Genomic DNA, 23,868 nt, shown 5'->3' with positions numbered 1-23,868 from the left:
TTTAGTTTCTGCTATGATAGCTGCAGAACCATGTTGAATGCTGTGGGTTTGTTTTAGAATCAGGACTGGTAAGACAAAATTGACATTTTTCATACCAAACTTGTGACTTCAGATGGCAAAGATTAAAACCTGTCTGGCTAACACGCTTCAAAAACACATCCCGTAAAGTTTAAGAATTAGGTCAGTTGGCAGTGAGAAGTCAGTCTTTTGTGACTGTTCGAATGCAGTCGATCACATGAGTGTCCACACTATGAGAGTGAACTGATCAAATGCGTTTCGATTACATATGGAAGTGGTCGAAAGTGGACAAGCTCAGAATGTTTTACACCTATTCATACATGTATTTAGCGTCGTCCACTTTGTATCTTATTGACCCAAATGCATTTAACACCAGGTCTAAACAGCAATGAAACTAACAGAAAAAGTAATTAAAAAATCAATGACTAATGTACATACTGACAGTCAGTCTGGAACAACCACAGGGATAGTGACACAAAAATAGACAAGGCCTAGTGCTTTTGGATTGTATGTTAGGACTCTTGCAATGCTGGGCAACCAAATTTGAGAACCAAAATTACCTCTTCCCTGATAGCACACGTACATTACAGAGATGAATTTGACTTCTGTATTTACATCTGCAAGGGTTGCAACCCTGCAAGACATATTTTTTAGAGTGTTTGCTCATCTGCTATACGTCTATAGGACATTTCCTATCAAATGTCAAATAGACGTCTATTAGATGTCTTTAAGATGTTTATGATTTAGAATGTATGTAAAAGCTGACATCTTAAAGATGTCTGTCAGATGTTTTTGGCTGGGCGATTTGGCCTAAAATCAAAATCTCGATTAATTGAACATTTTAACCCGATTACGATTAATGAACGATTATTTTATTCATTAATAAAATTATATTTAATTATATTTAAATAATATTTATTTTTTTGCCCTCATAGTTCACTGACAAGTTTTGTACAGTAAATATGCGCACATATTACAAGTGAGAGATTTTTGAATGAAGGGTGCACACACTATCTACTATCTATGATTATTTATTGAACATCAGTGTTGAACAACTGAAATTAAAGCACATATTGCTTAAAACGAAAAGTCACATTTTTCTTAAATTAGTGAAAATAAATAACTTGCACTTTTGGAAACAAAATAAATGTATAAAATAATAAATATTAAAAGTAGAAAATAAGCAGTATCTCTTCTAAATAAAATTACTCTTGTATATCCTGTAAATACTTTTTACTGTATAAATACTGTTTAAGCTCTCCATCGACATGTCGGCGGAATAACACAACGTAACGGAGCGGGGTCACGTGACTCCACACGCAGTAGTGTTTTTAAAGGGAAAGTAATTGAAATAATTGACCTGGAAAAATTTGATCGATTATAGGTTCTGAATGTCGATTTCGATTACTTTTCGATTAATCGCCCAGCCCTACATCCTGCAGATGTACGTGTGCTATCTGGGTTGTAAAATAAATATTTTTGACTAAAATCATCCTGATAGCACACATGTACATCACGGAGACATCTATTTGACGTCTGTATTTACATCTGGAAGACATTTTTTAATGGTGTTTACTCATCTGCAATACGTCTATAGGACGTTTCCTACACTGTAAAAAATGACTGTGAATTTAACGGTAAAAAACTGTAAAAATGCAACGGTAAAAACCTGTGAAATGGTTAACGGTAATTTCCCTTTGTATATACGGTGAAAAACTGCATGTAATTTTACGGGAGTATACCGTTTTTGAAAATGAAAAAGAACGTAAAATTTACAGTGAATAACCGTAAATTGACATTCCCAGAATTCCCTGTTTTAAATTTTTTTTATTTGATGTTTTTTTGTTGAAATAACTTTTTCTTCTTAGTTTTTTCTTGGCCGTTTTGTACATTAGGGTTGTATGTTACATCTTATGTTGTTAAATTAATGTTTTTTGCATTATTTCAGTTTTATGTGTGTTACCATGATGGTGTTTAGTGTTTGTGTGAATGACACTGTGTACCTTCTATATAAGTTATTATTTAAAACCTCTTTGTGATGGGCTTTAGTTCATCATGTGATGTTGTCATCACCACCTGCTTTTGGTGGTTATCAGTGTATTACAAAGGTACAAAACAGATTTCAGTATTTCAAAAAGTTGGTACGTTACCATTATATCAGTGAAATGACGGTATTTACCTGTAAATTTACTTACCTGAAAACCGTAAAATGTAAAACATGTTACCGTAAACATTGCTACTGTATTTTTTACGGGAAAACTCTGGTAACCACAGCTGCCAGGTTTTTCCCGTAAATTTTACGGATTTTTTTTTACAGTGTATTAGATGTCAAATAGATGCCTATTAGATGTTTATGATTTAGAATGTATGTAAAACTGACATCTTACAGATGTCTGTCAGATCAAGTGATCTTTACAGACATCTTGCAGACGTACATGTGCTATCTGGGTAGGTAATCAGTGTTACCACATGAAGCATATTTTTTATTTTACAGTTTCCCTAATAGTACATGAAGACATCTATTTGACATCTGCATTTACATCTGGAAGACATTTTTTAACGGTGTTTGCTCATCTGCAATACGTCTATACGTTTCCTTTTAGATGTCATATAAACATTTATTAGATGTCTTTAAGATGTTTATGATTTAGAATAGATGTAAAACTGACATCTTAAAGACATCTGTCAGATGTTTGTACATAGCAGATGCTTTCCAGATCAAGTGATCTTTAACAGGCATCTTGCAGATGTACATTTGCTATCTGGGTGGTAAAATAAATAATATATTTGACTAAAATCACCCTGATAGCACATATACATGTATTTTTTACAATGTTTGCTCATCTGCAACACGTCTATAGGATGTTTCCTTTTAGATGTCAAATAGACATTTATTAGATGTCTTTAAGATGTTTATGATTTAGAATGCATGTAAAACTGACATCTTAAAGACATGTGTCAGATGTCTGTACAAAGCAGATGCTTTCCAGATCAAGTGATCTTTAACAGACATCTTGCAGATGTACATGTGCTATCCAGGCAGGTAATTAATGTTACCACATGAAGCATATTTTTTATTTTACCATTTCCCTAATAGCACATATACATCATGGAGATGTCTATTTGACATCTGCATTTACATCTGCAAGACGTTTTTTTTTTACAGTGTTTCCTTGTAGATGTCAAATTGACATTTAAGAAGTTTATGCTTTAGAATGTATGTAAAAATTACATCTTAAAAATGTCTGTCAGATGTTTTTACGCAACAGATGCTTTCCAGATCAAGCGATCTTTAACAGATATCTTGCAGATATACATGTGCTATCTGGGTGGTAAAATAAATACTATTTTTGACTAAAATCAGGTAATCAGTGTTAGCACATGAAGCATACTTTGATTTTACAGTTTAGAAAATGACAAATAGCTCAAATGGTATGGTAATATTATATTTTAAAAATATAATATTCTGTCAGAAAGAAAGAAAAGCATACTGTGTGATTTCACAAGTGTCATAAGATCTGAACTTCTGATCATGCGCTCATGCACATCTCCTTATCTAAATGAGTTTCTGTCACAAACTGCAGTCAGCACATCGGGCTGTCTGTTGATATTAAACCCCGTACAGTAACTAAACATCTAGTTCCCAACAATATCACACAACATTTGAGAGGAATTCATAACACAAACTCGGTGTCTCTCTTTAACAGTCCCTGCTGAAGACTTCCCTGCTTAGTCATGGCTGTACACACATACACACACACTGTATGAGTCTCTGCGCCTCCCAGTGTGTGTGTACGCGCACCAATCGGCCACGCACTTGACCGAGTCTTGGTCGACACGGGCGGGGCTCCAGGTCTATGAAACTGAATTACCGGCAGACCAAAACTAAACTTACCCGAGCCGATCGCTTCCCTCCGTGTGTCGTGCGTGCGTGGGAATGTACTCGCTTCTGCGTGGGAACAATCATATGAACTGCTCTACAATGTCTTAACATTGGATTTTTATCTCCGAGAGCCTCAAGACTGAGACACTTTGACATCTGCAGCTGTTTATTCGTTTGCGCAGCTTTAACGTTGGACAAAATGAAACAAATATAGGCTACACACCATCGACTATTTCACAGGGATCTGGAGATTTCCGCTGTTCACAATTTTTCCCGTCCCGGAGTGCTTGTGAATCGAAGAAGGGTAGGTGATTATTTCTTTCGCAGCGTTTCATTTTCTGTTTTTGGTGTGTAGGTTAATATACGCCGATGCAATGAATATACCGGTGAGTCGTGAGATGTTATTATAATGTATCGTACAGTACAGTTTTAAACGTTTCTTACCGTATCATTATAATATGCTGGTGTATTTCAGCTGCGAATGATATTAAGGGTGTGTAATGATTAAATACCCGAACTTGAAGTTGACATTAGCGGAGTGTTTTTTAATCACGAGACATTGGCATATCGTGGGACGCGTGTGCTGTTCCGTGTTTACGACTTTAGCCTACATATATGCGGTCCAGTTTACTTCATATATAATTCATCGCACTATTTAGTGATTTTACAAACCTCTTGCTGGTTCTGCAGGTCTGATATGACTGTCAAACGTTGTATTTGCTGTCAGAGGGCCAATCTTTCGGATCCGAATATCCATATAGACCGTCACACAGTGTTTGTGTATTTTCCATGCACACTTCAGTAATAGCAATTGACTTATTTCCTATTCCTACACTGTCCACGGTGATATAATGACGTCAGTTCAACGGTTATCGATGCCCCGCCTCCATAGTGATTTTTATCAGACGTTTCAGTTGATTACCTGTGTTACAGATGCGTTCAGTTCAAACCCAAAGGCCCCTTCCAGTAAGCACTAAACACATGCGTATCTCGTGTGCGCGCTTTTTCATATGGGGTTCTGGTAAAGCCACAGTCACATTTGATTGCTAATAACAAATAATATTTCGAAAAGAATCATTTTAAAAAGCTGCTGTCCGTTAATTACTATGGACTAACTTATGCAATAATAAAAAAATAATATTTTTTTTCTCTGGCAGTCACGATGGTTACAGGCGTAATTTAGCCTACGGTGAGAATACAAATGATCATTGACTGTAGATACTTGTTCCTACAAACAGTATTTGAGTATAGTATGCTGCTGAACAGGACCATTTAAAAATCACGTATGTTAAAGCAACACTAAAGAGTTTTATTTTTACCTTAAAATAATGTGTCCGAACTAGGGTGACCACCTGCTAATAAGCCCAAGGGGGGACAAGGGGTATGTTTCTGAGGGACAATGTGGGACACTGCCTGGCGCGGCGGTGCCCCCCCCCCCTACGGGCAGACTCACTGATAGTGGTTTACCCATTTCTAGCACATACCACCTTAAATGGTATATTAATAATGCCCTATTCCCCTAAACATGTGTAAATGCTGATGTATGCTCATGAATAGGCCAACCAATGTGATTTTTTTTTCTAAATAAAGATTCATAATATTTTGAACATTCAATGAATTGACAGATGCACTTCAACTTACGATTTACTTTAGCTATTTATGGCAAAACAAAAATCCATCCCTAATGGTGTTTAAAATTGAACTGAGGGAATACTTTGCTTCTTTGAAACTTCTGAAAGACTTCAGTGACCACATTTACTCTCTATGTGAAGATGTCTCAAAATATTTGCCATTGTAACTTGCTAAGCTTCCATGTAACTTTATTTTAAGAATATATGAAGATTGAGGACAATATATGTATGTGAACAACTTTGACTTGCCTTATGGACTGAAGTGCCTTTGCTTACTTTATTTTACATGTTTTTTTTTTCTTTAGTGAAATTGTGTTTTGTAAATAAGTACTTAAATTTAAAAAAAAAAAAACTAAAAAAAAACTGCGAATCACAGAAAAAAAATACTTTAGCTATTTAATTTTATTTATTTTTCATTCAAATTTATTCACTTTAAATAAATTACAATATATAATTATGGGTTTAACAGGAATTGTAGTTGGTCAACACCACAGGAACAGTTGAAAAAAAAAGTCTTAACTCACAACTCCAGAGGTTCACGGAACGAGAAGGGGGAGGAAGAATGTGAACTTGCATGTTAGTAAAGGCAGGAGCAGGAATTCATTCAATTAATATTCATTTTCCCAGTCTTTCTTGTACCCACACCTCTTTTTAATTGATGATGGCGGTGCCTCAGACTCAGTCTCTTTCTCCATTTTTCGAATTGGAAAGCGCGCATCTAAAAGTTCCTTCCCAGTTCCTTCCCAGATAATTTGTTTTTCTAAAAACAAATATACAAAGGCATTAGTACACTATTAGATAAAGTATTTTAATACACATTTCAGTAATTCTGAGAAAATAAATGGATAAATAATGGAAAAAAATCAAATTGGCTCTAAATGTTCATGTTCAAAATTATTCAACGCCCAAAAGTAAAATTTGTTGCAGAATCTTTTATTATTTAAAACCACCAATAAACGCTGTTTGAAAGTTTTTAGAAGCGTTGATCACCTCTCTACTGCAATCTTGGACCATTCCTCGGCTGGAAAAGCTTTTAGATCACGGATAATCTTTGGTTTTCACTTTGCCACTGCTTTCTTCAAATTCGACCAAATATTTTCAATGAGAATTAAATCTGGAGACTGAACAGGCCACTCAAGAACATTCTGTGACTGATCCCTGAACCAAGCATAAGTAGGTTTGGGATGTTTACTTTGGGATGATTGTCCTGCAGGAAAGTCCACTGATCATCATCTTCGGTTTTTGCACCAAAGGCATCACAATTCTTGGCAAAATGGCCTGATACTTCAAAGAATCCATAGTTTCCTTCATACGCTCATGTTTTCCACTTCATGCTACAGTAAAACAATGCCATAAGTGGATCAGCCCACCTCCATGTTTGACCATGGATATAGTGTTCTTCTGCTCATTAGTTTTCCCTTTTTTTGCACCAGACGGCTGATCTATACGTCCAAAAAGTTCTAGTTTGGTCACATCGCTCCATAAAACATTCTTCCAGAACTCCACAGGTCTATCCAAATAATTTTTAGCATATTCAAGCTGACCTTTTTGTTCTTCTTGATCAAGAATGCTATTCGCCAAGATGCCCCAACATGAAGGCCATGCTTGTCTTATGTTCATCTTCTACTCTTGAATGAAATATTTTTCCTCCTTTCATCGGGTCATCTCGCAAGTCTTTGGCTGTACATTGCAGGTTTTTCTCAGTTGCTCTGATCAAACATTTTATGAAATTGTGCATTTTTCATTCAACACCCTCAAAGGTTTTCTGGTAAAGCACACTTTAACTAGGGAATAAGGCTTTTAATGTCTTAGAAATCTTCACGTAGCCTTAGACTTTCTAATACAATGAAACTATTTCTTCTCTATAGCTTTTGTGAAAACTCTGTTGACTTTACCAGACTTTACCGACTTTAGACATAACAGCTACTCAACTTCAGCACATGCATGGGATAAATGTATAGATGTGTAACATCTCAAGCTGATTCAGTTTTTTTTTTTATAGTTTCTAAAGGCTTAATTGTGTTTTAGGACAATTTTGTTCCCTACCACAAAAATAAATGACTTAAACGGCAATGTTGAATAGGGTTTGAATAATTATGACAGCTGTGTTATTAAAAAAAATCCTAGAACTCAAAACACATTACATTATATATTGACATTGTCACTTTTAATATGCCAGTACACTGTTATAGATGCAATTTTTATAAAGTCCTGAAACTTCAGACAAGCTTTTATTTGTAAAGTACTGAAGTCTCTGGGGGGTTGAATAATTTTGATTGCAACTGTAAGTTTGGGTCGTCGGGTCGTGGTTTTGTAGTTCAAATAAGACTACAAATGCGACTTGCTTTACGGAAAAAAAAAATAGCAAACTATGTCATTATTATGTTTTATTTCGTTTTCATACTTTCATAAAGTCATGCAACATACTCTACCTTGTCACTGGACATCTTATTTCCAAAGCCGGTCCTGGATAGCTTCCAAACATGTAACGTGCATGTGACGCGACGGTATTGTTCAATTATTTACGACAGCGGTAATGGACAATTCCGCTTCCAACCTGTAGAGGGAGCGAAGTTCTTTAGTGTTGCTTTAATAAATTAGTGATTGTCAATTCCAAACACTGAATGTGTGAATGTAACTGAACTAAGTAGCCTATATATGTTAACACAGTTTGAATGGATTAGTTTGTTTAATTTATTTGACTATTGGTTCATCCCAATGCACACTGTTTAGCTATTTTGTAGTAGCCTATACAGTTGAGGTCAAAAGTTTACACACCGTTCAGAATCTGCAAAATGTTAATTATTTGACCAAAATAAGAGGGATCATACTTAAAGCATGTTATTTTTATTTAGCTCTGACCTGAAGATATTTCACATACAAGACATTTACATATAGTCCACAAGAGAAAATAATAGTGGAATTTATAAAAATGACCCTGTTCAAAAGTTTACATGCACTTAATTCTTAATACCATGTTGTTATCTGAATGATCCACACACAGCTGTGTTTTTTTGTTTAGTGAGTCCCTTGTTTGTCCTGAACAGTTAAACTGCCTGCTGTTCTTCAGAAAAATCCTTCAGGTCGCACAAATTCTTTGGTTTTTCAGCATTTTTGTGTATTTGAACCCTTTCAAATGATGTATGATTTTGAGATCCATCTTTTTACCCTGAGGACAACTGAGGGACACATATGCAACTATTACAGAAGGTTCAAACACTCACTGATGATTCAGAGGGGAAAATGTATTAAGAGATGGGGTAAAAACTTTTAGAATTTGAAGATCAGGGTAAATTGAATTTATTTTGTTTTCTGGGAAACATGTAAGTATCGTCTGTAGCTTCTGAAGGGCAGTACTAAATGAAAGATATTTAGGCAAAATATGAAAAATTTACACATCTTCATTCTGTTCAAAAGTGTACATCCCCGGCTCTTAATGCATCATGTTTCCTTCTAAAGCATCAGGGAGCATTTAAACCTTCTGCAACAGTTGCATATGAGTCCCTCAGTTGTCCTCAGTGTGAAAAGATGGATCTCAAAATCATACAGTCATTTTTGGAAAGTGTTCAAATACACAAAAATGCTGAAAAACCGCAGAACTGGTGGGAACTGGGAACTGAAAGATTTTTCTGAAGAACAGTGGGCAGTTTAACTGTTCAGGACAAACAATCGTTTTATGAACAACTATCACTTAAAAAAAATCTGCGGATCATTCAGGTAACAGCACAGTATTAAGAATCAAGTGTATGTAAACTTTTGAATGGGGTCATTTTTTATAAATTCAACTATTATTTTCTCTATGTGTGGACTATGTGTAAACATATTTTATGTGAAATATCTTTTTCAGGTCAGTACTAAATAAATAATAACATGCATTTTGTATGATTCCTCTTATTTTGGTAAAATAATTAACATTTTGCAGATTCTCCAAGGTGTATGTAAACCTTTGACGTCAACTGTATCTATAAACGTAAATAAATCTATAGTCCTTAGAGTTCATCTTTGTGCTTTGTCATATTCAGTGTTTCAAGGATGGTAAGAAATCGAATTCTATTTTTTGTCTGGAAAATGCACTGCAGAATGTTCACTAAGAACTGAACTAAACGCACAACAGGGAGGAACAGAACGAGACGACAAAAAAGACACATTAACATATACTAATTAATCTTAACAAGTACACAGCGACTGTGGACATGGACAAATGCACAGTACAAAGCAGCCGACTAATTTCAGGCACAAACGGAACATCATACACAGGTAGCGTTTTCATGAACTTGTTCCAGGTTTTCAGGGGCACCATAATGTCATATGTAATGATCTAAACCAGTGTCAGGGGAGCCGTTGACACAGCTAAGTGAATATTTAATGACTGCAGCATAAACTGAGATGCATCTCCATGCCATACTTCCTGTGACAGCGGCGTTTTGAAACACAGCCTGCGTGGTCGCCTTTTAGGGGGCGTGTGTGTCGCTTCAGGCCAAGCTTATGTGTTTTGATGAGGCATTTACTGGCCTGCATCTAAATCAGTACCCCTGTGAAACATAATCAGTGATGTTTCACATGCATATACACAAGAGATAGTCAAGCAATTATTTTATTTGGAAAGTGAGAGCTTCTGTTTTAAAGTTTGTGCCGAATGCAGTTGCACGAGGCGTCCCTGGCCCGTCACCACGTCCATGCTCCAGCAATTCTTTCGAAACATTATCTCATTCAGGGATCATCATTCATGGTGATGTAACAAGCCCGATTAAGCAGGGCCTCGATCGGCTGTCGTCATTATGTGTCGCAGGTGCACTCCAACTGGGCTCGAGGTCGGCACAGTAGACGAAGGGACAAGGGGAGGATAGTGCTGGACTAGGTTGATGCCGCAGGTGGCTGTAAGTAATGGAGAAGCGTGATCATGTGTGGATGAGTCACACAGCAGTGTGTGTCTGTCTGTCTGTCTGACTGTCTGTCTGACTGTCCGCTTGTCCTGCCAAGAGTGGATCGCTTTCATTACATGCGGTTTTGCTTTCTATCAAGCTTCCCTATTTAAAATACATTTCTGGCAGAGAAATTGTTTATTAAAGTGGTGTGGGTAATTTCTTCGATGCCAAATTGCTGTCTGGTTGTTAGAGTGGTCCAACTGCTTTGGATATAACAACATTGGCTCAACCAGTGGCATAATCAACCTGTTTATCTGTTTGTTGAAAGTCTGGAGTGTTTCAAAGGTGCACTTTTTTACACTGACAGCAGTTTGCAGCAACCATTTAACCTGAAGATTTTTTTTAAAGACTCATTGGACTCATATGAATGCAACTGCAGTGGTTTTTTTTATAAAGGTTTTAGAGTGTTTTTTATTAACATTGGAAATATCAAAATTAAAATAATAAATACTATAAATAATACTAAAAGTAGAGTCAGGATGTCATGACAGCACTGAAATCAATGGAGAAGATGCTTTTTTATCTGAAACCCATTTGCTGTTTTTAGACGTACAGCTGATAAAATGTATTTTATAGCAAGTAAATGTTAAAATAATGCATGTGTTGTTGATAATAACAAGCATATGTCAGTATAGAGTGCTGAGTGCTCAGTTAATACTGACCAGAACAAGAACATGACATTCTGGCAAAGTCTGCAAGAAAAAAAATAAAAAATAAGACACAGCCTGGCAAAACCAAGAAATGTTTTTCCAGCTGTAACAGCCCAGCCTGGGAAAAATATGTCAGCATTGTTTGAATAACTTCTAATGAATTTGTGTGGACTTGATCAGGAAAATTAACAGATTTACTGTTACATATAATAAAAACTAATCTACAAAAGAGTGACTTGGGAAACTTGTGTCATCAGTCGGCCATATTGGCAGCACTGAACGCAATCAATGCCTCTGAAACTAACAAAACTTGCATATTTTGCTGATTATTGCTGCTGAAAAAGGTCAATTATTGTCATGTTTTGGCCTGTACTAATGTACTGACCAAACTGAACCAGGATTTCCAGAATAAGAATCTAGACAAAATTCATGTTTGTGCATATCATTTCCAGTTAGGTAGGTGAAATATAAGGCCTATATATCTTAACCAATACTGCTCATATGTGACCCTGGAACACAAAACCAGTCATAAGGTTAAATTTGACAAAACTGAGATGTGTATATATATATATATATATATATATATATATATATATCATGAAAGCTCAGCAAATAAGCTTTCTATTGATGTATGGTTTGTTAGGATAGGACAATATTTGGCCGAGATACATCTATTTGAAAATCTGGAATCTGAGGGTGCAAAAAAATCTAAATCCTGAGAAAATCACCTTTAAAGTTGTCCAAATTAGGTTCTTAACAATGCATATTACTAATCAAAAATTACATTTTGATACATTTACAGTAGGAATTTTACAAAAAATCTTCATGGAACATGATCTTTACTTAATTTCCTAATGATTTTTGGCATAAAAGAAAAATCAATAATTTTGACCCATACTATGTATTTTTGGCTATTGCTACAAACATACCCCAGCGACTTAAGACTGGTTTTGTGGTCCAGGGTCACATATGTATCTTTACCACCTATTAACTTTAGTGTGTCAAAATATTGCGCCCCTTTCTGCTTACTAAGTCCTTCTCTGTATGATTTAGAAGTTTCCACAAATTTCTTTCCATGGATTAAACAGCATAAATTAGCAGAAAAATACATTAATCGTGCAATCCATGCTGTTGTTTACATAATTGAGTATCATAATTGTGATCCAAGTGCATACCCTCTATTCAGTCAGAGCCATCAGTCCAAATAAATGGTTATTTGGTTGCATGTAAACATAGCTAATGAGAGTTAACATTCATTGGAAAAGCAGTGAAGTAAACATAAAAACTGCACAGAGCTTGGTGATATGCGTGAACGCCCTTTAGGTTTCAGTTGCTATAAAAAGCAGAAGGCTTAATGTTTATATGGTGTTATTGCTGGCCAGCAACTCAAAGGTGTGACTCGTCATTTCTTTCTGTGAGATGAACATGCATCAATTTGACCTCCAGGGACAAGAATAAGATATGAAATTCTTATCAGAGTAATTCCTTGTGAGTCAGAAAGAGCTCTTCTGAGGTCTGAAATGTGTCCCTGTAGATTCAGCATGTGTTGTGAAATGACATCAAGGCCATACTTTGTCACCACACACAAGGAACCTAGCGAACCATTAACCATTTTTGTAGTACACCCCGATGGTCTTGTGGTTTACCAGAACAGAGGTGGCAAACAACGATTACGAAGGTTTGAAGGGAATGTGCTGATATATAAAGCTGCCCCGTAATATAACCAAGTTCTTCTTGTTAGGCTATGTGTGAAATAGACACATTATTTTGAAAAGAAAATTCAAAGTAACAGTATCACTTGCAGAAAGACATGTTAACTGACTTGTTTGACAACTTCTGAAAGAAAAGACTCTGTTGTCACTTAAAGTAGCTTAAAACGGGTCAGACTTTTCCCCCGCAGCTCTAATGCGTCAAGTTTCATATTTTCGAAGAAGCGGTATTCGAATTGTGTCAGAGCTCTTGGGGTGTCCCACCAGCACATCTGCCTATTCAGTAGTGGACTAAGGGAAAACACACACACACACACACACACACACACACACACACACACACACACACGCACACAAAAGGCAAGTCTTCTTCAATGTAGCTTATCAAGATAAAAAAAGGAATATAGCTGCAACAGCGATTACCAGGGTTCAATCGCTTTAAGGCATTTAAGCACATATGAAAAAAGACATTAAATATTATTTAGCTAATGTGTAACCATCTAAAGCAAATACAGGTAGTTAGCCATAGAAAAATATGATTTTTTTAACGTTTATGACTGTTATAGCGTCTTGCATGCTTGTTTAGAATCACCTGTCGCATGTGCTCACCAGGTTTCGTGAAGTTTTGAGCTTTCATTTAGGCTTTATAGGCTTTTGGGTAAATTTGGTCAGGCCCCTTTTCTAAATGACCCCGTTATAGCTAACCAAAGCTAAACACTTTACACTTTTTTGATAATTATTGACCTAGAGAGTCCAGAAATTTGCACTGCAGTGTTTTTTTTTTTCAGATTGAGTGAAAAACCTAGGACTAGTTTGCAAAAGTATATTCATTTACAAATCAATTATCTAAAAGTTTAATTGACAGCAGTGCTTCTAGGCAAAGCTGTTGCAAACAAGGAGGTCTATAGTGTGACATAAGTATCATGCATACATGTGCAATATACAATCATTATGCCCTTGAAAAATGCGATATCGCCCCCAGTGGCCGATTTCTTTAAATTTCTTACAGACCTTTATGAATTAAGCAGGCCCACTGGGTTTCGTTCCAATCAATCTCTGTTAACCTGGTCTAATAGGTGCTCAAAGTTCACCAGCCTATGGCAGCTAAGTTTTTTGGAATACGCAAATGTCCTTATAGCCACTTGTGGCACTTTGGACCAAGACTGTGCATACCCATTTTCATGCAAATAGGACAAACGGGTGCTCAGTTATGGCCGTTTTTATGTTTTTTTTCCCCTTTTATAGCACCACCAAGTGGCCAAGCTCCGTGACTCTTTTCATGTGACCTCAGATTCAACGCTTACTTACGAAGTTTGAGTTTTGTGAAGATATCTCATTCCATTCAAAAGTTATAGCCGTTTTAGTAAAAGCGGCCCTACCCCTTTCGAACGTTTTGGCATCCCTTTGACGCAGAGAGTCGAAAGTTCAACTTTAGTTTGATAATTATTGATATTCACTGTCCAGAGAATCTTCCTGCACTGGTTTGGTTCTGATCGGGCGAAAAGCCTAGGACAAGTTCGCAAAAGTTCGTAAAATTTCGCCAGGGTGACGGATGATTGGGGCGAGCCTTGGTCACGTTGTAGATGGTGCAAATACTACCATCCCTCCAGTTTCAAGTCTCTACGACTTACCATTTGGTCTTTAATATTAATAACTCACCTTTACATTTTTTTAGATTAGGTATGTGCACAAATAGTGAATCCGTATTCACAGTGGCATGGAAAACAAATAACACATTCTACGGAGCCATTAAAGACACATGGTTAGCCACTTGCTAGCGCAGTACATAAAACTTCACTTACCACAACAGAGCAAGTAGAGTTGAATGACAGGATGATGCCGAATGATTTGCAGATCCTGAACATCACTGACAAACATCTAATCTTGTAAAATGTGTGGTAAGTACTGCCGCTCTGTAGTGTATGTGTGATTTGCGAATCTCGAAAGTGAAAGTAAAAAGTGAACACACATTCAAAAGTGATTTCAATGCCCTGAATATTTATAGCTGCTGCCTGATGCCTGCACTTTATATACAGTATTATTACCCTGTGATATAACTGCAAGAGAAAGTCCTGATATATATATTTTCCTCCCATCTCAGATTTATTACCTTGGGGTTTCATAGTACACGTAATTTCCTTTCTGAACACTGCATTTGGATTTGGTCACGTCCCTATTTTAGATGTTCATATGCACTTTTAGAAACAAACAGTCCCTATTTAGATTCTGGTTCTGGAATAATTGAATGCACCTTTTTTAATAAATCAAAATTGCAACTCTGTGCCAGAGGATGTATAAACAGTAGCATGATCTCGTGTGGTTTCATTTTAGTTGCTGATTTCATTGACGTGATTAGCTTGTCCGCAAAGTACTATGAACTCAGCAGTTTTACTGGCAGCGTTTCCTCAAATTCAACCAGGCACTGCTAATATTAATGTTATCTATAAATACCTGCTCGTATGTTGTAAATGTAGCAGCACAAAAGGTAAACACAGATAATTGCAGTCATTATGTGAGTAAACAATCATAAATTCATGGTGCATTGTAACATAACCAGTGAGACAGGAGCGGCTGTGCTGTATTTCTAACTGCACTGTTAGGCACAATGCAAAGCTGTGTTTCACACCTTTATCGTATATTTTAGCACATTTCTTATTCATTTTGATGAAATGCTTTACTCTGAATCACAGTCAGATGCATTTGCTGTGTGAAAACAGGTTGTTGTCTTCATACTTGTGTATGTTTTGAAGCATAAATCATGTACTCTGAAAATATAACTTAATGTATATTGTCAATTTCAGGTGTTGTTTGATGAGGTTTGATCTGACATGCTGTTGAGCATTATTTCTGTAACTATGACGTAATGCTGCAGGGCTGTTTTAGCTCTTTAGATCAGTGAGATTCAGTGGAGATGCTTTTACCTCTGCTGTCAGTCCTGTCCTGTGCACAGTTACAGGCATAATTGAGTGACTACGGCTTCTCAGACTAATCGACATGGCTTTAATGAGCAAAAAGAGCTTCTAAATGTGAGGGTAAGGGTTTATTAAGTCCAGAAGCAGTGCTGGTGGCGTGTAATTTCTGAGGGCTTCGGTAATGTTGTGGGTGTTTCCACAGGAAGGCCTTTGATCAGTAGCGTCTCACATTGAGGTTTTCCCTCCAATGAGATTACAAATCATTCTGTTGAAAGCTGTTTTACTTTTACACAGCTGCTGCGATCTGTTATTGCAGAATATTGGCTTTTCTTTTATACAGTTTGCATTGAGCGCTACTGTGTTACGAAGCACGTGTCTTCCTCATCTTGTGTGCCTTGCTGCTCTTCACTTTAGAGGCCTGTGGAGGACATCAGGCTGATGGATGGAGTGACCATAGGGAACTTCCTGGTGGGCCGGTTGACTTGTGGGCTTGCTTTCGAAGCCAAATTTAGATACAAAGTAAATATACAAAGATTTTAAGGGAAAACATGCTCACTGACTTCACCAAGTCCAAGTGGGGATTTCACTCTGGGGAGTCTAATGATGCGCTGAAGTAATGTCGAAATGGTTTTATTTTCGGGTTGAGCGCACATGAATGCAATTAAAGGAATAGTTCATCCAAAAATGAAAATTCTGTCATCAATTACTCACCCTCATGTTGTTCCAAACCTGTAAGATCTTTTCTCATCTTTGGAACACAAATTAAGATATTTTTGATGAAACCTGAGAGATTTCTGAAGGGTTAGTTCACCCAAAAATAAAAATTAGCCCATGATTTACTCATCCCCCAGGCATCCTAGGTGTATATGACTTCCTTCTTTCAGACGAATCCAGTCGGAGTTATATTAAAAATTATCCTGGCTCTTCCAAACTTTAGAATAGCATAGGCAGGTGTTTCTCTTCATCAGTCCAAAACAAGTCCAATAAAGTGCATCCGTCCATAATAAATAGTGCCGCACATGGCTTCGGGAATAAAGTGAATAAAGGCCTTCTGTAGCATTTTTAAAGAAAAATATCCATATTTAAAAAGTTAGAATCATTTTATTCTAGCTTTCGACAACTGGTCTGGCCCAGAAGCAGCTCCAGGCAGATGACATAATTAGGGCTGTCGCGATAACCGCAATATCGCAATACCGCGCTATTGACGTGCATAACCGCAGAGGAATGCAACAACCGCAGCAACCGCGATATTTGCCTGTTTTCTTTTTTCCTAAGGATTTGCCCTTCTCACTTAATGCCTGTGTGCTGAATATTAAATTAGTAATAAGTTAGTAATGATAACATAATGTGTTTATTATGAGGCTCAGTAGATATGCACTTAACAAGCCTAAACAGACAGCGAATGAGAGAGAGATCGACTGACCATGTGCGATTACCTGCGTCTGTCTTTCAGACCGAGTCAGGTATGTATGTGAAACTAGCTTGTCATGTCCAAGGAAAGTGAAATCTCTGTCTTAACATCGATGCTCTGCTGGTCAGCTGAGCCTTTAAAAGTGGCGATTAAAGTTAAAATGATTTCAACTTCGTGTTTCATTACGTCTCTCTTTGAATAAATAAGCGTTTTTGAACGTTTAGTTGAATGAACGGTTTAAAGACTTACTCAAAGATAGTCTCTTGCCTCCATCTTGTGGCGTAACAATGAAACTGCACTGACTGACAGCTCGCCTAGAACACGCAGGTGAAATACTGACAGAAAGTCTCTTGTCCAGTCAGACTCGAGGGTGCGCGCTAACTGTTGTATATACGAAGATTTCAGATGCAAAGCCTCTAAATATGTCTGACATTTTTCTGGCTAGGTTTCTATGTAAGTACTGTTTACTTCACTTCATGTATCAACGCGATTTGGTTTCGGTTTATTGATTTCTGAATATGACCTTACATTGTAACAGCCTACACACAATTATATATATATATATATATATATATATATATATATATATATGTATATATATGGCGGTAATACCGCATACCGCGCTACTGAGCCACTCAAAATTAAAAGGGAAATTCCTTAACCGCGACAGCCCTAGACATAATATGTTGCCGTTGCGTATGTGCCGCGTAGAAGTGATGGATGTGAACGTGAGGTAAAGAGATCAAAACCACGGTCACGAATTAGAAGTTCAAAACGAGGATTTGTAAAGGAGAATGTCGAAGGATTTCGATATAAACCAAGAGAGGAGACTGGTTTTCTATTGCTAAAGTAAGGAAACTTTGCTTCCTTTGCTTCTGTAAACAAACGTTGGTTTTCACGAGACTCACAGGCGCATGCGCAACGCCAACGTGTTACGTCATCCGCCTTGAGCTGCTTTTGGTACGACCAGTTGGCGGAAGCTACAGTAAAGTGATTCTAACATTTTAAATATGGGTATTTTTCTTACAAAAAGGCCTTTATTCACCCCCCACAGAGCCATGTGAGACACTTTATTATGGATGGTCCACTTTATTGGACTTGTTTTGGACTGCTGAAGAGAAATACCCAACTATGCCATTCTAAAGCTTAGAAGTGCCAGGATAATTTTTAATATAACTCCGATTGGATCCGTCTGAAAGAACGAAAAGTCATATACACCTAAGATGCCTGAAGGGTGGGTAAATAATAGGCTAATTTTTATTTTTGGGTGAACTAACCCTTTAATGTTACGAAGCTATGAGAATACTTTCTATGTGCAAAGAAAACAAAAATAACGACTTTATTCAGCAATCTCTTCTCGTGTCAGTCTTTAAGCTGCTGACGCAGGAGCTGGCGTTCTAAAGAAATTTGTTAGTAGGAACTTCCCAGAAGGACTTGAATGCAGCTTATCATGCCCTAGCAGGTAACTCTTTTCAACTAGCTCTCTATACGGTCTACACATGAATTTGGATTAAATTTTTCTCCCTTTGAAATGTAAAAATGTCAATTTCAGACATCAAAATGTGGTGAAAATCACCACTGAGTGCATAATCCAGCAGGCAGTAGTTCATGTTGGTTCCTGGGCTGTTGTTTTGCCTCATCTGTAGTTATGCCTGTGTGCTAATATTATTGCAGTGAGGATGAAGGACCGCTTTTAAATAGGTCGGCCAGCTCGCCTGTCTCTATCTTTAGCATACAGTGTGGCATGAGTCTGAGGAGGCTGCCGACCCTGTTTGTCTACTTGAAGTCATGTGCAGTCTGGACGGAATCAAACTAGTCTAGACTTCAAACCGAAAACCGAGGGCGTGTTTTGTGCCGCTGTGTGACTTGGCCTTCAGTGGCCTTTTGGGAGTAGGTGGATGTATGATGACTAATAATAACTGACATGAAGATTCCCGTAAGGTCAGCGTGAACGCATTGCACAAGCTTCCATTGTTTGAGAAGGGCTTTAAAAATGACTCTCCCATTCATTTTTACCTGGAAAACCGTGTTCTGTTGAACATTATGTCACCAGATGTGTCGTTTTGGGCGTGCAGCATACCTAGCATGAAACTATGTGGATGCCATCCAGCCAACTCTCCCTTCCATTAGTCATAGCTTGGCACGGCTATGTGCCCGCCAAATTATGTCAGCCCTTTCAAATATGCAGGAGGTGGATCAAGCGCAGAAAAAAGGCAGAAAAGAAGCATGCGCCACATGAGGCTTCTTCTTTTGGGAGACTAAAACAGGAAAAAGAGAACAAACGAGCGCTTGCCTTGTTTTACGGCGAGCATCGTGATAAAAACAAAGCAATAATAGAAGCTGTTAGATCGCCGGCCTGGGATGCAGCCCAGATTTTCGCTTGCGCTCTTGCACAAGCGTGGCACGCGCAACTGCAGACTCATCATGGCCCATGCGGAGCGCTGACGAGAGCACTTTCGTTCTGTTCTTGTCTTGTCTGTCCACAGCCATGGTAAGCAAGTATGTGTCACACTCACACATGCTCCTGCTGAAGGAAGGAAACTAAGCCTGCCTGCTTGGAATTGCTGTTTTTCCCTGTTTGCAAGTTGCCTGCAGCTTTCCCCCCGCTGTTTTCTTCTTCCTTCTTTCTCTCCCAGCCCAGCTACGTCTCTTTCCCTGCACTGTAATTGCGTGTTGTCAACACCGCTCAAGGTCACTCCCAACTCTCCGGCGTGAACGCTCACAAAAGCGGCAGAAATGATTCTGACGTCTGATGCTTGCTTAGACCTCTCGACTGTGGGTGACTGAAAACGTACAGCCTCGCCAAGCTGCCATCAGCTTGCAAAACTCTATGACTATAACAGAGATCACAGACTTAATGGGAGCCCTGTGGCTCCTGTAGTATTCTGCAAGAAAATGTTATGGTCTGCTGCTCAAGAAAATCACACACTTAGAGAAATTATTTGAGTGCAGCAGTGCGAGTGTGTTTTTTCACCATCTCACGCCATGAGCGTGTCAGTTTTAAAATGGCTTTTCAAACAGACCTCTGCAATCTGGTTGATTCCACTAGCTGTTTTTAATCACAAAAACACGTCCTTTGTGTATGCTCGTTGCAAAATTGAATTGTTGCTTGGAAGCATTTTGGAAATTTCCAGTCAAGTCAAGCTGAAAGTTTTTTCACCCAAAAATAAAAATTCTGTCATTAATTACTCACCTTCATGTTGTTCCAAAACTGTAAGACCTTCGTTCATCTTCGGAATACAAATTAAGATATTTTGATAAAATCCAAGAGCTTTCTGACCTTCAATAGACAGGAACGGAACTACCACGTTCAAGGCCTAGAAAGGTAGTAAGGACACTGTTAAAATAGTCCATGTGACATTGGTAGTTCAACCTTCATTTTATGAAGCTACAAAAATACTTTTTGTGCGCAAAGAAAACAATTACAACTTTATTCAACAGTTTCTACTTTTCTGTGTTAGTGGTTTACGCGTGTTCGCGAGAGTACCGCTACACTTTTGTTTCATAAAATTAAGGTTGAACCACTGATGTCACATGGACTATTTTAACAGTGTTCTTACTACAATACCAGTCAAAGTTTTTGAACAGTAATATTTTAATGTTTTTTAAGTCAAGTAAAGTCTCTTTTTCTCACCAAGGCCAAGCCTGCATTTATTTGATCCAAAATACAGCAAAAGCGATAAAATTGTGAAATATTTTTGCTATTTAAAATAACTGCTTTTTATTTGAATATGTTTTAATATCTGATTTATTCTTGTGATCAAAGCTAAAATTTCAGCATCATTCCTCCAGCCTTCAGTGTCACACGATCCTTTAGAAATCATTCTAATATACTGATTTGCTGTTCAAGAAACATTTATTATTATCAATATTTAAAACAGTACATTTTTTCTGGTTTTTTTTGATGAATAGAAAGATCCAAATATCAGCATTTATCTGAAATAAAAAGCTGTTGTAACGTTATACACTACTATACAATTGAAAATCTTGGAGTCAGTATAATTTTTATATATATATATTTTTTAGCAAGGATGCTTTAAATTGATCAAAAGTGATATTGAAAAAGTTTATAATGTTACAAAATATTTCTATTTCAGATAAATGCTGTTCTTCAAACAAACCTAAAAAAATATACTCAGCTGTTTTCAACATAATAATAATAATAATAATAATAATTGTTTTATATCAGAATATTAGAATGATTTTTGAAGGATCATGTGACTGGAGTAATGATGCTAAAAATTCATCTTTGAAATCACAGGAATATATTAGATTTGAAAATATATTAAACTAGAAAGCAGTTCTTTTAAATAGTAAAAATGCTTCAAACTTTTACTGTTTTTGCTGTACTTTGGATCAAATAAATGCAGACTTGGTGAGCAGAATAGACTTCTTTAAAAACATTAAAAAAATGTAATCTTAGTGTGTATTTTTCTAGGCCATGAACATGTCAGTTGCATTGTTTATTCAGGGTCTCAGAATTCATCAAAAATGATGTTAATTTGTGTTCCGAAGATGAACGAAGGTCTTACGAGTTTGGAGCAAGTTGCTGGTAGCCATTGACTTCCATATTATGCAAAAATACTATGGAAGTCAATGGCTACCACCAACTGTTTGGTACATTTTTGTAGCAGATGGATTAGGGCCAGGTTCAGTAGGTGATCATCCAGGATTGGTGTTAGTGAATAAATCACAAACTGTTTTTGTTTACTGAGTCATGTGATTAAAGTCTATGAGAATTATTATTCTATTAAAGCCATTTTTGTCATTATATGGCTTCAGAACACTTTGTTGTGCTTTCTTGTTATTCTCTACCACATTCGTTTTCAGAGCCCAGAATATTCTTCAAGAATTCTGCTTTTATGTTCGAAAGAAAGAAAGTCATGCTGGTTTGTAACGACACGAGGGGTGAGAATAACTCCTTTCAACTGCCATTGTGGTAGAATTTAAAGAGACAGTGAAACCGTGTCATCAGCCCACATTCTTGTGCCCTGGGTCATACCGTCTAACTAAACCACAAGAACCAGATCTGCACCTTCAAGCCCTGCCGCCTGCTTTCCAGAGTTTCATTTTCAAGATAACGAGCTTCACCTGCGCGGGAGTCACATACACTTATCGCTGTTTGCATTTGCAACGTGCACATGAAAGGGACGGGCTTTGTGTGATAAGATCATTTCCTTTCCCATGATCTCTGCCATCAGGGGGGAAGGGATTCCAGCAAGACCAGATGTGCAAACAACTGCCGAAAATATAATTGAGCATAAAAAAAAATCCCAGTAACTGTGCGTCTTCATTAAGACACAAATGTTTCCAGACAGTAGTTTACATAAAAACATACACAAAGTTTTTATAGTCTGAAGTACTGGGCAGATGTGGTATTTGCCACCGTTGCTCGGTTGAGTGCTGCTACACTGAAGTCATGTGAGGGCGTGAGGACAAAGTCGTACCCAACCCTAACACTTCCCTTTCATATTTTTTTTTTTTTAAACTTGCTTCGACAGGGCACTCAGCTAACACCCTATGAAGATCACAAAACATAGCCATCTCTGTGCCATTTAAACCTGACAGCCTCCTGTTCAACCAGATATTTCAGAGGAAGTCTTCCGGTTTGTTTTTGTTTTACACAGTGATATTTTAATATTATTCCTATTTTAGTTATTATAAATAAGCTTTAGTTTCAAATTTTCAGATGGAACAAGGCTTTTTTTAATAACGTCATTATGACAACTGGGACTTTTTTTTTACGATGAGTCTGTTAAAAGTTGTGATTATGGCAGGAAGTGATGTAAAGGTGTTTTTCCTTCAGGTTTACGGTGTCAGTGGTGCTAAGCATGACACATTGCTTGCATTCCTGATAACAAGACTTATTTTGTATGCTATGTATAGAAAGGTGCCATTCTGCCTGGTTAATTACAACCGTGTCACAGTCTTATCAGTGGCGTATCAAAACGACTCGTGTTTTTTCCGTAAATGTGGCTGCCGGAAGCAGAGAAGAGTCCCAGACATGAGTACGTTTCCTTCTTCCATTTGGATCTCATCAGCTCTTCTGCTCTGCACTTCCTTCCCTGGCTCCTCAAATAAGCAGAAACCTGACCTCTGACCCTTGCCTCACTTGAGGCGGATGTGATGTGATGGAATCTTTGCTGTCCTCTGAGGACTATTGTTGGGTTTGTCGCCATTTTAGAGGCAGATAAGATAAACTCTGAAGTTCAGAGGCTAATGTAGTCCAGAATCTTCTTTGTTTATTTTTAGAACAATGATATAAGCTCTGAAAAAGTAGATATGTTTGTTTTATAATATAATATAATATAATATATTAAACGATAGATTTCAGTGTAGTCTTCAGTTTAGTTATATGTATAGTTATATACACTACCAATCAAAAGTTTTTGAACAGTAAGATTTTTATTGTTTATTTTATTTGAATAAGTTCTCAAATGTAATTTTCAAAGCTGAATTTTTAGCATCATTACTCCAGTCACATGATCCTTCAGAAATCATTCCTAATATTCTGATTTGCTGCTCAAAAACATTTATTATTATTATTATGTTGAAAACAGCCGAGTAGAATTTTATCTTTGATGAATAAAGTTCAGAAGGACAGCGTTTATCTGAAATTTGTTTTGTAACATAATAAATGTCTTCTTCATCACTTTTGATCAACTTAAAGCATGTTTGCTAAATAAATGTATCAATTTTTTTAATAAAAAAAGATACTGACTGAGCTTT

General features: G+C 37.1%; 1 protein-coding gene across 2 annotated transcripts in view; it reads left to right on the top strand.

The window, feature by feature from the left end:
- The first annotated feature begins 3,867 nt into the window (after positions 1 to 3,867).
- Positions 3,868 to 23,868, top strand: part of rhbdf1a (rhomboid 5 homolog 1a (Drosophila)) — an 81,017-nt gene continuing 61,016 nt past the window's right edge. For both annotated transcript variants that reach the window (XM_073838264.1, XM_073838257.1), the window contains exon 1: positions 3,868 to 4,205. The gene's annotated coding sequence lies outside the window, so the exon portion shown is untranslated. The remainder of the gene's footprint in view (positions 4,206 to 23,868) is intronic.

This window comes from Garra rufa, chromosome 1 (genome assembly GCF_049309525.1).
Source record: "Garra rufa chromosome 1, GarRuf1.0, whole genome shotgun sequence".
Taxonomy (NCBI): domain Eukaryota; kingdom Metazoa; phylum Chordata; class Actinopteri; order Cypriniformes; family Cyprinidae; genus Garra; species Garra rufa.
This window is presented reverse-complemented; position numbering and strand designations above follow the sequence as displayed.